General features: G+C 37.5%; 1 protein-coding gene across 2 annotated transcripts in view; it reads right to left on the reverse strand.

Annotated features, from left to right (window-relative positions):
* SNTG1 (syntrophin gamma 1) overlaps positions 1–15,645 on the reverse strand; it is an 859,278-nt gene that overhangs the window by 591,996 nt on the left and 251,637 nt on the right. For both annotated transcript variants that reach the window (XM_058444122.1, XM_032759812.2), the window contains exon 3: positions 6,943–7,017. The gene's annotated coding sequence lies outside the window, so the exon portion shown is untranslated. The remainder of the gene's footprint in view (positions 1–6,942; positions 7,018–15,645) is intronic.

Genomic DNA, 15,645 nt, shown 5'->3' on the forward strand with positions numbered 1-15,645 from the left:
GCGAATGTCAGTATGTCCTTTATTAAGATTGAATAGTATTTATTTATCCATTCATATACCATAATTTATTTATCCATTCATCCATCTATGAACAGTTAGGATTGTTTTCATATCTTGGCTATTGTGAATAATGCTACAATGAAAAACAAATGCAGATATTTCTACCAGATGCTGATTTCACCTTCTTTGGGTATATAACCAGCAGTAGGATAGCTGGGTCATACAGTAGTTCTATTTTTAATTTTTTGAGAAAACTCCATGCAGTTTTTCACAATAGCTGTTCCAATTTACATTCTCAGCAGCAGTGCACAAGGGTTTCCTTCCCTCCACACCCTTGCTGACACCTCTTATCTCTTGTCATTTTTATTACAGCCATCTTAATAGATGTAAAGTGATATCTTACTGTGATTTTGATTTGCATTTTCCTGATAATTAGTGATGTTGAATGCCTTTGAATATGTATGGCTATTTGTATGTCTTTCTTGGAAAAACATCTATTAATGTATTTTGCCCATTTTTAATTAGATTACTTTTTTCCTTTCAAGTTGTGGGGATTCTTTATGTATTTTGCATATTAACTTCTTATCAGATATACAGCTTGCAAATATTCTCTCCCAGTCCACAGATTACCTTTTTATTGTGTTGATTATTTCCTTTGCCATGCAAACGTTTTTAAGTTTAATAACTGATGTTTATGGATTGAAAGTTTTAATATTTTTAAAATGTCAAATACTGCCTAAAGCCATATACAGATTGAATGCAATCTCAGTCAAAATTTCAATGGCATTTTTCACAGGAACAGAAAAACATTCTAAAGTTATATGGAATCACGAAAGACTCAAGTAACCAATGAGATCTTGAAAGCTGAAAACAGAGTTTGGGGCATCATATTTCCTGATTTCAAATTACATGACAAAGCAACAGTAATAAGAATGATATGGTACTGGCATGAAAACAGACATATAGACCAATGGAAGAGAGTAGAGAGCCCAAAAATCAACCCAAGCATACACGGTCAACTAATTTTGGGAAGGCCACCAAGAAGATACAACGGCATTAAGATAACTAGAAATCAGTACTCAAAAGTATGAAACGGGACTCTTATACAACACACAAAAATCAATTCAAAATAAATTGATGATTTCAACATGAGATCTGAAGCAGTAAAATTTGTAGAAGAAAACATGGAGAAAACCCTCTTGATATTGGTTTTAGCAATAATTATTTTGAATATGACATCGAAAGCTCAGCAGCAAAAGTAAAAATAAGCAAGTGTGACTACATCAAAATAGGAAACATTTTAGTAAGGGAAAGTGTGTCTTTTTGGCAGAGTGTCACACAGAGATAACATCAGGGAGAAAGGTGAGATTATAGGATGAGGCAAATATATATCTCGATGTGATAAAGAACAAAAATAACGAACAGAACATGCATAAGAAGGCTAGTAGAGCTGATGGTTATAGAATTCATGGACACCTGGAAGTTCAAGAAGAAAGAAATTGACAACTATAGGTTTAAATTTTGAAGGTAAATAGAGGAAGATATTGACTAATTAATACTGGGACCTGAGGAAGAGGCTTCAAATTGTATCTTCTCTTTATAATTCACTTGTATTAATTAGTATTGTCTATAATGGCCTTTCCCAATTTGTAAATTTCAAAACTGTGTTAGATAACCTCCAACAATTTCCTAAACTATCCTTCTGTGTTTGTGTGTTGGGGGGGGGAGGGGGGACAGAAAGCGAGAGAAAAGAAAAAAGAGAGGAGGAAGAGTCCAGAAGAAGAAAAAAGAGTAATGGAAAGAGGAAGAGGTAGAGGAAGGAGAAGGAGAAGATAGCAGTGGCAAAAAAGAGAATGCCAAATGATTCTGCCTCATTGGAAAACAGCTTTGCAATTCCTTACAGAGCTTACCACTTGATGCAGCAGTCATGCTACTAAGCATTATCAATTGATTTGAAATCTTATGTAAGGTCTGAATATTTTTATTGCAGCTGTATTTGTAACTGCCTTCAGAAGGTGAATGAATAAATAAATCAGGGTATACCACAGAATGGCATATTTTTAGGAAAAAAATCACCTATCAAACCTCCAAGAGACATAGATGAATCTAAAATGCATATTGTTAAGTGAAGAAAGCCATTCTGAAAAGGCTATCCACTGTAGGATTCCAATTATGTGACAATTGAGAAAAGGCAAAATGGTAGAGACGGTGAAAAGATCAGTGGTTTCCAGGGGTTCAGGAAGGAGGAGAGTTACATACGAGAAGCACAGGGGATATTTTTGGGTGGTGAAACTCCTCTGTGTGACACTGTAATGACGGTTCCATGATGTTATGCATTTGTCAAAACCCATAGAGCACTACAACACAAAGCACTCATATGAATGTACGCAAATTAAAACAAACAAGTGTTAAAGAAGTCAGAGCATTCAACTAAGTGTGGGGCTGTGTATGCAGGGGCCCTATAAGGCTAAGTAAGTCTTTGTTTCCATGAAGCCAGCCCACTCCTGCTTCACTTGTCAATGTTTGCCTTTTAACATTTGCCCCTGTGCTTTTTGCTGGCTGTAACCAGCCTCTCTGAGCAAACCAGGGTCTCTGTGTGTCCCACGGGGTTGGAGCAGACACTGTACAGCTGTGACTCCTCCTCCATGGGAATAGTTGAGGTTGAAGTGAAGACTGGCTTTTGCATCCAGGACAGAGGGAGGGCAAGCAGGGATGTTCGGGAATGAGGCAGTGACTGCAGCTGACACATGGTAACCACGGGGTAGTGAGAGCCATCACTAGGGATATTCCAGCCTGAAGGCAAGGAAGACCCCTGAAATTTGGAAAGAAGGCAGGACTGAGCAGATGTGGAAGGTCATATGAACAAGAGGGCCCCACACTCTCAGGGAGACACTACCTCTCTCCACCGTTTCAGCTGCCATGCTCCAGAGCTTCTGTAATTCTGTTCTGCAGCTTTGATACTATAAGCAGCACTTAACACAACAAGATTTATGAGAATAATTTTTGAGACTTTTTTGTTTTTCCCTGTATTACCAAAGATGTCTGATGGTGACCTAAAGATTTTCTTGTGACTCTACTTCACAGACAAACACAAATACAGGCCCACACTTTTAGTCCTGAGAGGCTGCCAATGGCCTTTATCTGCACAGCACAGTCCCACCTTCTCTTGACTGAACAGGGGGAGATGGAATCACCAAGACTAAAGCAGCCTAGATTAATCTGCCCATGAGGGAAAGCAATACTGAGAACTTGAGAACTTCCAGAAGTCCCTTCATACCTACTAGGGTAGACAATACGAACAATAAAAGGGACTATTTTCAAGTGTAGCTAGACTTTTCTCAACTAAGAGAGTCTTTGAAATGAACAAAATGGAGCTAAAGAAATGTTCCCTTCAGTTGATCAATTTTTCTGAAATGTTCATTTGGACCTTATACATTGTAGTGCACCAGCCAATCCTGAGATCACAAGGAGAAACTACAGTTTCTTCCCTCTCATATAACTTTCCTGGAAACATAAAACAAGCAAACAAATGCAAGTCACTCTTTTTTTTTCCAGTCTAGGGGAACCTCACTGCTATTAGTGCCCTAGCTGGGGACTTTACCTGCCTTCCCTACATGAAGCTTTTGCAGTCAGATCCAGAAAAAAGAGAAATGGGCAGTGGGTCCCAGTCAGAATGAATTCAGAAAGTTGCCCAGGATATGAAGTCAGTGCTGGGCTGAATACTAAGCTTGCTTGCATTTGATCATTTTGTCATTTTATCTGTGACAGACAACACTAGAAATAGAGATGATTTCCGAGTGAAACCAAGGATTCTTCAATCACAAACCTGTCTGAGAGTACTGGGAGCTTGAACAATGATTCTGGTGGCACATGGGCAAATAGAAGTTGCATCCTGTCAGCAGCTGCAACTTGTGACACAAAGAGGGGCAGGCCACAGCAGAAGGACCAATTGCAGTACAAGGGCAGAGGCCTCAGACATCCCCAAAGCACACAAAAGCAGCAATAGCAAAAAAAAAAAAAAAAAAAATACAACTATGTATTAAAATGTTAAGTGTTTTATTATAATACTCATGTTCTACTAATTTAAAAATTCCCAGGAAGCCTGGGGCCACCTCTAGCCAGGTAGAGAGGGCAGCGAGCACAAAGGGGCAGGTACCCGGCTGTGACAGCTGAGGACACCCAGGCTCTCAGGGTTCCTCATGCTCCTAGGGCTATTTTCAATTCCAATGTGAAGCCAGCCTAGCTTTAAATGTGGGCAAATATGAGCATGAATTAAACATGAAGAGGCAAAGAGATATATTTAAGAAGAAGGAGCACGGCTTGAAATGCATCCAGCCATATTTTTTAAAAAAATAACAAAATATTAACTACTTTTCAGGATTGTCAGAAGCAGGTGGCTTGAGGATGAGAATAGCCGCCCACAAGTGAATTTCCATTATTTTCCTTACAAGTGCCTTTCTCCATTTCTTCATGTATAACCTGTACTCTTATTGGACTTTAGTCAGGAATTCCTGTGCATGATACTTTGAAACCTTTGCATGGCGGTAGTGTGAAAGCATGCAGAGCAGCCCCTGACACTGGGAAATTCTAAGAAGGGAATAAATGACCCCCTCTTGCACAGCAACAGCTTCGCCACTGATGGCTAGCCCAGAATAATTCTGGAAGTTTCAGCTTCCATTCTTTGCTTTCTGTGCCCTTCAATTGATTCTTCCACAAGTGCTTCCAAATTAAGGATTGAGAAACCAAGGAATCACAGGACTCAAAGAAATATGAATATCCATCTGGTCTGGAGGTTTGGGGAATGCGAATGGATTTGGAAGAAATGAAGGCAGTGACAGAGGAGCCAAGTTCTAGATCACTCATTGCTGCTTCCATTAAAATGTTTCCTTTTTCCTCTTTTATCTGTTGGACTCCCCTATGAGATGTTATTTGAAGTACATATTTAACTATGAAAAAAGGTCTAGCAATGAAAAATAACTTGAAAACATTGGGTATATAATGGCATTTATAATGCATTAGAAAGGGTTCTTTTTGCTTTGGGGAAAATGTGCTTTGGAAATTTCTGAGTTTACATGAATGATGAAAATACACTGTTTAATTTAAAGATAACTGCTTAATGCTTTTACACTGTTGGTGGAAGTGTAAATTAGTTCAACCATTGTGGAAGACAGTGTGGTGATTCCTCAAGGATCTAGACCAGAAATACCACTTGACCCGGCAATCCCATTACTGGGTATATATCCAAAAGATTACAAATCATTCTGCTATAAAGACACATGCACACGTATGTCTATTGCAGCACTATTCACAATAGCAAAGACTTGGAACCAACCCAAATATCCGTCAATGGTAGACTGCATAAAGAAAATGTGGTACATGTACATCATGGAATACTATGCAGGCATAAAAAAAGAATGAGTTCATGTCCTTTGCAGGGACGTGGATGAAGCTGGAAGCCATCATTCTCAACACACTAACACAAGAACAGAAAACCAAACACCACATGTTCTCACGTGTAAGTGGGAGCTCAATAACAAGAACACATGGACACAGGGAGGGGAACATCACACACCAGGGACTGTTGGGAGTTGGGACCAAAGGGACGGAGAGCATTAGGACAAATACCTACTGCATGCGGGGCTTAAAACCTAGATGATGGGTTGATGGGTGCACCAAACCACCATGGCACATGTATACCTATGTAACAAACCTGCATGTTCTGCACATGTATCCCAGAACTTAAAGTAAAATTTTTTAAAAAGATAATTGTTTAAAAAAATCTACCTGAATAATTTAAGGATCAGATTGGGTGAGGGAAATCAATCTATTCACAACCCATCCATGACAAGAAACAGCACAATGTGGCTTCCATGTCTAACAGAATAGGTAGAAAACAGGACAACTTTGAGGCCTAATTGTTTAATCCTCAGTGCCTCTGAACTTGCCATAGTCCTTGAAAACCCAGCCTAGAAATATCTTTAATAGGCAATCTGCATGGCTACATAAAGTTATAAAGTTTCATGCTTTTTATAACACATGATACACTCAAAGATTCTTGCCACTTCTACACGACATTTAAGTATAATTGAGTACATAAATATGTACACAGTATACTTTTCAGTACTGGCATTCATTGAAACCCAACAGATATCAGTGAGTTTGATGAATCTTGCTAAAGCCATACTACAAGTCCTTGGACTGTCAGGACATAAGCTATCAAAAATACTGTGACAGCTTATTATAAAAATAGATTTAGTGACTTCAATCCTAACATTTTCTAGCCAGGCTCACCTCCTTCCAACAAATAGGGTATGATACCTTCCTAAAGTAACACTTATTCTACTACAAGGTCATTGTTCCACCTGCATCACTCATGCTGACTCACACTCCCTTCCTGAAGGAATTTGATTCATTGTACTAATTTCATCTCATTCACTCCTTCCTCTGAACAAACAAAAGAGAACGTGACAGTCCATAGTCACTCTGCCAAGCACCACAACCCCCTCCCCATTGTTGAGTGTCTGCCCTTCTCAGAAAATTGCAGCTCACTGAAGTGTGTAAATCCAGTTACCATCTTCATGAGGAGACACAGACCCCTCACCTAATAAAGGGTGTTTTTGAAAAACTAAATGATTTTTCTCATTCCTATAAATAGTGCTTATTAAAGAAACAACACAAATTCAACATAGCTGTTTAAATAAATATTGTGGAAAGACACATCCAAATGCTGTGTAACTACAACTGAACATGGAGATATGTTCAGAATATTTCTACTCCTTCCATAACAAGAGGTTTTTTTCATGTCATTTTTCAAGAACAGAGAAAGAGGCTTCAAAATGATTAATATCAAAGAAAACAATTGTCTCTTAGAAGTGTAGACAAATACAGTTGATTTTTTCCACAATTAATACATGATATGTTATTTCAAAGTAACGGTCTTACTTGAATTTAGGTAGAGCAATGTTTTTCTTTTGCTGGGGTCACTTCTCGGGCAATCTCAACATTCTGGAGAGCAGGCTAGATGCAGAAATAAAAAAATAATAAGTCCTACGAGTATTCAAAAATGGAAGTGATGAAATCTACACACTGAAATGTATCTACTTTACCCACGAGGAAGACAAGACTGCTATTTACACTCAAATTGTACACAATTTTCCACACTTTCTTGTCAATTTCTAGGAATATCTCAAATCCCTGTAAATTATCTAGAGAGGAAATGAGGTAATATTTTCCAAATGACTAATGTCACAAGATTAAGTTCTGTAGAACACACTTTGGGGAAATTGACTTCAAAAGGAGCAACAGAAGATATTTCATTTGCCAATAGGTAGCACTTGGATCTAAATTTAGAATGAGACTCCAAGTTTAAATTTGTGATAACATTTAAAAGCATTCATTGTGAGGAATAGTCTATTGATTTAATGCCAAGAAGTGATTACTTTTTTATAAGACTTAGCTATTAACTCAGTTTTATGGTGGGGGGGGCAGGCTGACCCCTTAAAACATACTGTAATTGAAGACTTGAGCAACAGATTGCTGATTCTAGAGGCTAGAGTGATGCTTCTGCCTTTGTCATTTAGTTTTTAATGATCCTGTTTATGTTACTTGGCCCTTCATGAACTCAACTGTAGTTTTGAAAATACTGTACTTTAATAAATGATAGGCAGGTGAGATGCCTATGTTTAATAGAGTAGTGGTTATCAGAAGTCCCAAGGGGATGAAGCTGGCTGCATAAGCATTGCTTCTGTAGCTTATTGAAAATAATAATATATTTATAAGGAGATAGAGTTCAATTCTGAATCTGAATAAATATGCATTTTTAAGAAGCTCCCTCAAAATCTGAATCATAGCTAAGTTGAGAACCCTTAATTAGAATAAAGCTTGTGAGATGTGCTAGGAATAATTCTTGGATGGTGTGATGGTGAACACTCAGTGTCAACTCGATTGGATTGAAGGATGCAAAGTATTGAACCTGGGTGTGTCTGTGAGAGTGTTGACAAAGGAGATTAACATTTGAGTCAGCGGGCTGGGGAAGGCAGACCCACCCTTAATCTGGGTGGGCAGAACCTAATCAGCTGCCAGCTTTGCCAGGATATAAAGCAGGCAGAAAATCATGAAAGGACTAGACTGGCTTAGCCTCCCAGCCTACATCTTTCTCCTGTGCTGGATGTTTCCTGCCTTTGAACATCAGACTCCAAGTTCTTCATCTTTGGGACTCAAACTGGTTTCCTTTCTCCTCAGTTGGCAGGCAGCCTATTGTGGGACATTGTGATTGTGTGAGTTAATACAACTTAATATACTCCCATTATATATATGTAAAAGGAAATATATATATATATTCGTAATTATATATATGTAAAAGGAAATATATATATATTTGTAATTATATATGTAAAAGGAAATATATATGTGTGTGTGTGTATATATATATATATATATTTCATATTCGTCCTGTCCCTCTAGAGAACCCTGACTAATACAGATGGCCCCCAGATTCTTGCCCCTGAAATGCCCCTTGGCTGTGGTCTGGGCTTGTGGCAGTTGTGGATTTCACTCCTGTGATAAGATTCCATCAGATGACAAAGGTGGAAGGATTTTGTAGCTGTCAGCTCCCAAATCAGTCAATTTTGAGTTAATCAGTTGGAAAGAGATTAACTGGGTGGCCAGACTTGATCAGGTGGGAGCTCCTACAAAGGGTCAGAGGATCAAGCTGAGACAGATCCTCCTGTGCCTTTGGAAGACGGAAGCTGCACTGTGGAGATGGTTGCATGCCCAAGTCCTCCAGGAGGTGGCCATTAGGAACCCAGAGCAGCCCTTGGCCAGCACGCAGCAAGAATGTGGGGACCTCAGTCCTAGAAATGCAAAGAACTGGATTCTGCCACAAACCTCAACAAGCTTGGTAGAACTCCTGAGTTCCAGATGCGAACACAGCCTGGATGACACTACGATTGTAGCATTGTGAGACTGTGCATAGAATCAATCTGAATATGTCGTGCCTGCACTTCGGACTATGGAAACCATGAGGAAACAAAGGAGTACTATTTTAAATGACTAAGTTTGCTGCATGTTTTTATGCAGCAATAGATAACCAATACACGAGATAAATCTTATGCCTCACTCTGTTATTACCGTATCCCCACATATGTCATACGTGTGATTCCAGATTTTTTTTTAATTTATATGATAAGGAGTTTGGAATTAGATATTATGTCAAAATAATGTTAATTGCACTGGAATCATTATCATATCTTTAAGTTTTTTCACAGGTTGTTTCCTTATTTTATGTGAAATAATTTTAGACTAATCTGATTTTCTCCATTTATTTATTATTTTATATAGATGTATTTGATGGGTTTTATTTATGAAATAAGTACACATTAAGCCTCTTGAATTAAAAAAAAACATAACCTTGTTCCACAGGAGCAATGTTGAGATGTGAAAGTAGTAACATTACTTAAAGAACAACATGCTATCCTCACTGAGGCTTGTTCGCTCCTGGTCTCTATAGCCACAAAGGTGAGCGGACATTAGAACTAGAATACAATGTCCAAAGCACCACTCTTACAGCCCCAGGTGCAAATATGAAGAGCAAAAAGGGAAAGGAAGTTCAATGGCTAGATGAGCCTTCTGTTCACATATTTACCACCCTCATTTCCAGGATTACCCATTTATTTTTACTTCATTATTATTATTTTACAGATGGGGTCTCACTCTGTCATCCAGACTGGAGTGCAATGGGTGCAACACTCAGTGCATAACTCACTGTAGCCTCTAACTCCTTGGCTCCAGTGATCCTCCTGCCTCAACCACCCAAGTAGCTGGGATTACAAGTGCAAGCCACTACACTCAGCTCCTAGTTGGGACCTCTGCAGAGGCTTTAACGTAACACTGTGAGGGAAATGAAGAAATCGAATAAAAACTACAAACCAAAACACAGGCAGTCCAAAGAAGAGTTCACTACAGCTAATGAAGTAAATAAAAATCTAAAAATGGTAGGTTAATCAATGTACTACTTAACAAGGAACTAGAATAAAGGAGGGATTTTAAGTTTCTATCCAACTGGAATATGTGAGGCAAATAAGAAATACCAGGGCTCTTGCCACCATGTCCTTCCCAGTTCTGAGCTCCCTAAGAGTGGGCTGTCTTCTCTCTCCCTTTCTAGGTCTTTATACGTTTTTCTCTATGTGATGTCCAAGATATTAAGTTGCATTTAAGTGGGAGGAAGAAGCAGAATTGCTTCTACTCCAGTTTTCTCAGAAGCAGAAGTCGAACTTCATTTTTGACATAGGAATTTAACTGGAAAATTTAAGTGTGAAATATAAGAGTATACATGTGAGTTTTAAAAATACATTATTGATGCCAGTTATTCAAAGTCTTTTAATATAGATACGACATACCATCTGTGTGCCCTATGATGTCTTTTTGTGAAATAAATTATTATTCATTGAAATTATTGTTCATTGAAAACCTTGAAACACAAATATCACTGAGGAAAACAAATCAACCACAAGTGACAATGATTGAAAAGTTACAGAAAGAAAATAAGTGTTTTAAAACACTCCTCATCTATATAAAAATGTGAAACAATCACTCTGCCTGGCATATTATTTAATAAGTTAAATATCTTAGTTGTGATGGAAGTTTCACAGAAATATACATATGAAAAAATGACATATACATACAAACGAGTGCACGTGTAACCGAATAACTCTGTGGGTTGTACCAAGGTCAGTTTCCTGCTTTTCGTAATCAGGTAGTGCAGTTATGCAAGATGTTAAATTTGGGAGAAGTTGGGTGAAGGGTACACAGCATCTCTCTGTACATTTCTTTGCAACTTTCTAGAAATTATGATTAATTAAAATCTTAAAAGTTTCTTAAAAAGTAAAGGAAATGTTGAATATAACTTCAACTAGTGTTATCTCTTAAAGGAAAATAGAATAAAATACAAATATAGTAAAAACCATGTGTACTACAGTTTTCATGCTCCACCTCTTATATTGGGTAATAGATTAACAGATTATTTTGGTATTAATATGCTTTATAACATATATATATATACATATATATATATACACATGCATATACATGTATACACACACACAGATGTGTTAAGGTTTTGTCTTTGTCAACTATTATACTAAAGTAAAACAAGAAAAATGCACCTTATACTGTATACTTTGTTTATGTGTTTGTGTGTGCATATCTTTAGACGAGAGGTACATATTTCCTTTACTATTAGAGAAAAAAACAAATTGTTACTTAATGGCAGTAATATAAGGAATAGAATGACTTGGTCTTAATAGTAAATTTACACTTTGTGGCCTTATTTACATTCGATTGTCTTTATGTTAACAATGTAAACTGGTTTGTGTTTGTGTGAAGTATGTAGCAATAGAATTAATAGTTGGGAATTATAATTTTTCACAAATATGGTCCTTCCTAAAGATGTGTAGATTTTTTTCAGGAAGTTGGGAAATATTAAACATTTTAGAAAAAGATTACTAAATTATTTAACTTGCTTAAGTGTTATTATACAAATTAAAGGAATTATAATTAAATTATATTTTTACATTTCAATAAGAGAAAGCACAAGAAGTAGCCATATAACATCAAATTATAAGTTAAAATTTAGATTCCTTCATTAAGTAATCATGTATTTTATAATAATACTTATCTAAGGTAATTTTTAAATTATTAGAAAAAATCATAATGATATGCAAACTAATTAATGGCTTTCTAAATCTCAAAATAATACTTGAGTGAAACAAATTTACTTTATTCCTTTCTTTTTCTCTTTACTTTTCTTTTTTTTTTTTTTCGAGATAGAATCTTGCAAACTTGCCCAGGCTGGGGTCCAGTGGTGTGATCATGACTCCCTACAACCTGGAACTGCCAGGCTGACAGGATCCTCCCATCTCAGCTTCCTGAATAGCTAGGACTACAGGCGCATGCCACCATGTCTGGCCAATTTTTGTATTTTGTGTATATATATATTTGTAGTGATGAGGTTTTGTTCTGTTGCTCAGGCTGGTCTCAAACTTGGGGCTCAAGCAATCTGCCTGCCAAGGCCTCACAAAGTGTTGGGATTATAGGCATGAGCCACCACACTTGGCCAAATATACTCTCTTATCAGGACTATTACATTTAATCACGATCCAGAGAGGTCAATGTGATTTGAAGGAATGTGATATGAAATGTTTTACATATACAAGATTCAATACCTGAGTGACATATAGGAAAAGTTGGTTTAGAAACAGACTCTTTTGCTTTCCTAATTTCAAAGATATTTTTATTTAGCATAATTGGATGACATTTAAGTTACAATGCAGCTTTAGGTTCAACTAGTAATACCTATTGGTTATTGACAAATGTATGTATATACATATATCTCTATATTTTTAGGAAACACTAAGGTTTTCCAATCCAGGGTTTCTGTTACTATCTGAAAATTATAGTTGTAAATCACTGAAAAAGGAAAATAAAAATGGCATGGCCATAATGGCAGCAATTTTCAAGCAGATAATATGCAGAACATGGTAGATGAGTGTCCCTGGCTGAGGATGATGTAAATTTAATTGTTTCACTTAAATTAAGCAATATTAAATCAATTGTACTCTTTCCAGACATAAAAGCTCTATATGGAGATGCGTACAAGGATGAACAAACTCTACAGCAAACATCAGGATAAAGGACACAAAATAATTTTTGGATACATTTTGACATTTTCCTGATTCTTGCTTGAATAAATCACTACCTGCAAAAATGATTTCTGTACATCCATACAACAGTTTGCTAAAGCCTCATCCTTGTCACTGACTGCACTGTGATATAGAAAATTAATATTTTCTCACTCTGACAACTTGCTGGGTAAAGGTGAATGGGAATCTCTGGCTGGGGATGGAGACTAAATGTTAAGTTAAATTGACCTCACTTAATTAAATAGAGCAATATTAAGCCAACTGCCCTCTTTTCAGTAAGCAAAGCTATGCCTGTGAAGCTCATCAAAGCAGAACTCAACACTGTTCTATCCAAAATATTATAAACACCTGACACCTAATTCAACATTTTTTGTGTATGTGTGGGAGACAAAAGATTGTTTTTCCTGCTGGGGAGGGGGAAGCATAGTTTCTATGAGTTAGAGTCACTATTGTCTTAATTTATGACATACATAAAATAAGCTAAAAGCAAATTTGAAAACCTATAAATAAGGGATGACTCATTCTTTGACCATAATGTTAAAGTAATATTCAGAAGAATGAACTTTATCTTCTGATGTTGTATAGCCACACCATTTAATAAAGCCAAGAAGCATAATAAGTATTTAGCAGTAGAATTCATAGTTGGAGATAATATTTTTTCCAAAGAGTTTCCAAACTGTTAACATAAGAGTTGCATATTTGGAAGAGTTACTTCTATTTACACATTCACTGCATATTTGAGTGCATATTAGGGACCTTGCACTCTTCTAGGGTCTGTGAATGTAGCAAGGAAAGAAAACAAGGGACAAATAAATAAGTGAAATTTATATTATGACATGTAATATGTTGTACGCACAAAAAGAGTTGCAACCAACTATCCCCTAGTAATTTAAAATGTGATCACTAAAAATTATCTACTTAAAAACCTATCTGCTTTTAAATATCTTTTGATTTTGCAGAACCAAACTATCATTTCAGTCAGATTGTCTGATAGAGCTTTAAATGAATAAGTAACAGTAAACAAGGTTTGCTTTGTTATCCACTGTTCATGCTTGTCAATGGAGAATTGCCAGTTCTCTGGAAAAAAGCAATCCCCGTTCAGAATTTGATACTGGAACAGAACATGTTCATACACAAAGTTCTTTGTAACTGTGCATCACGCTGTACCAGCCATGGCAAAGCATCTGAATAGCAGCAGAGTAATGTTCTATTCTCCTTAACCATTTCAGACAAGCATTGTGAAAAATTAGCTTTCTGTTCATTTCTACTTCTGACCATAGTTTAAGCATATTCAGCAAGCCCGTGATGATAGATAGCAAAAAAAAACAAAACAAACAAACAAAAAAAAATCTGTGTCTTTCTATCAAAGTCTCTGAGATCAATAGGAATATTAAAATGGAAGAGAGACAAGAGGAAAAAGCAAATATAAGAGGTAGATCAAACCCAGATTTCAGTCTGTCAGTTCAATAATTTGCAGTGCTAAAGGCAGCAATTGTAAAGATGTAGCCATTATCTTGAAAAGGTAGGATCCAACAAGTGATATTTTTGAATTCTTAAACTTGTCATTTTGCATTTAGAATTTTAAACTACAGTCTAAATAATCTTCTATTATAAAAGCAAATTAATTTTACTAAAAAATTCATGGGCCAAGTGTGGTGGCTCACGCCTGTAATCCCAGCACTTTGAGAGGCGGAGGCGGGCAGACCTCGAGGTCAGGAGATGGAGACAATCTTGGCCAACATGGTGAAATCCCGTTGTGTACTAAAATACACAAATTGACCAGGCGTGGTGGCAGGCGCCTGTAGTCCCAGCTACTTGGGAGACTGAGGCAGAAGAATGGCATGAACCCAGGAGGCGGAGGTCGCAGTGACCTGAGATCGTGCCACTGCACTCCAGCCTGGCGCCAGAGCAAGACTCTGTCTAAAAAAAAGAAAATTCCTGAAGAGAAATTTGTAATACTTAGTTTGTCCACTAAAAAAAAAACTTGGAATTCTAACTGGAAGATCTAAATTTTGGAAAAATTATATTTTGGAATACTCAGAAGCAACAGTAAAAGGGACACAGAAAAGTCGTCTTCTAATCAATAGGTTATAGGTTATGGTTAAGTAGACATTTTTCAAAATTTAAAACTAGAGAATATGGGATTTAGTTTCTGTGGGTGAAACGAGTCTGTCTCACTAAAGGGCGGTGGAATAACCGGCTGAGTTGAGGAGAGTTGCTTTCTTCCCAGTTGATAGAATCTAGAGTTGAGAGACCAGAAAAGGCCTCTCTGGAGGGTGAAGGGAGAGGCCTCTCTTCTGAAGAGTGAACTGGGACTTAGCCAGTTGCGTATGGGAGCAGGTAGTTAGCAACTCTATGAGAAAAGACTGGAACCATGAATCCTGGAAGCAGCCACATGACACCAGATACCATCCCCTTCTGTTTGCCCTGAGCCGTTAGAAAGGCTTCCTAAGGATTTCATGGTGATCTCGGCTGTGCCTTGCTATAGAATATGCGAGAAAGTTTCTGGGTGCAGGCTCCCATGAGACAGTAAGAGGAGCATGCTCTGAAGCTGGGATAGCCCGGTTATGTTTACCTCCAGGAGCAGCAGTGGGGGCAGATGGCAGGAGCAGAACACGTCACTGCATAATCACGAGGAATGGCCAGGCTGATGTCAATCAGGAGAGAGGATTCAGCTTCATACATGTGACGTAAATACCCCTTCCTATCCTGACGTCCTAGATTAGATAGCGCCTCAGTGTGAGATCCAGCGGGCTTAACGAAGGGAAGCATGATGGAGGATGAAGTTCTGCTAGGAAATGGTGCTTTTGTTTTTTCTTTTTCATTTTCTTTTTTTTTTTTTTTTTTTTTTTTTTGAGGTGGAGTCTCGCTCTGTCGCCCAGGCTGGAGTGCAGCGGCGTGATCTCGGCTCACTGCAAGCTCCGCCTCGCTGGTTCACGCCATTCTC

The sequence above is a fragment of the Hylobates moloch genome, unplaced genomic scaffold (genome assembly GCF_009828535.3).
Source record: "Hylobates moloch isolate HMO894 unplaced genomic scaffold, HMol_V3 SCAFFOLD_9, whole genome shotgun sequence".
Lineage (NCBI taxonomy): Eukaryota > Metazoa > Chordata > Mammalia > Primates > Hylobatidae > Hylobates > Hylobates moloch.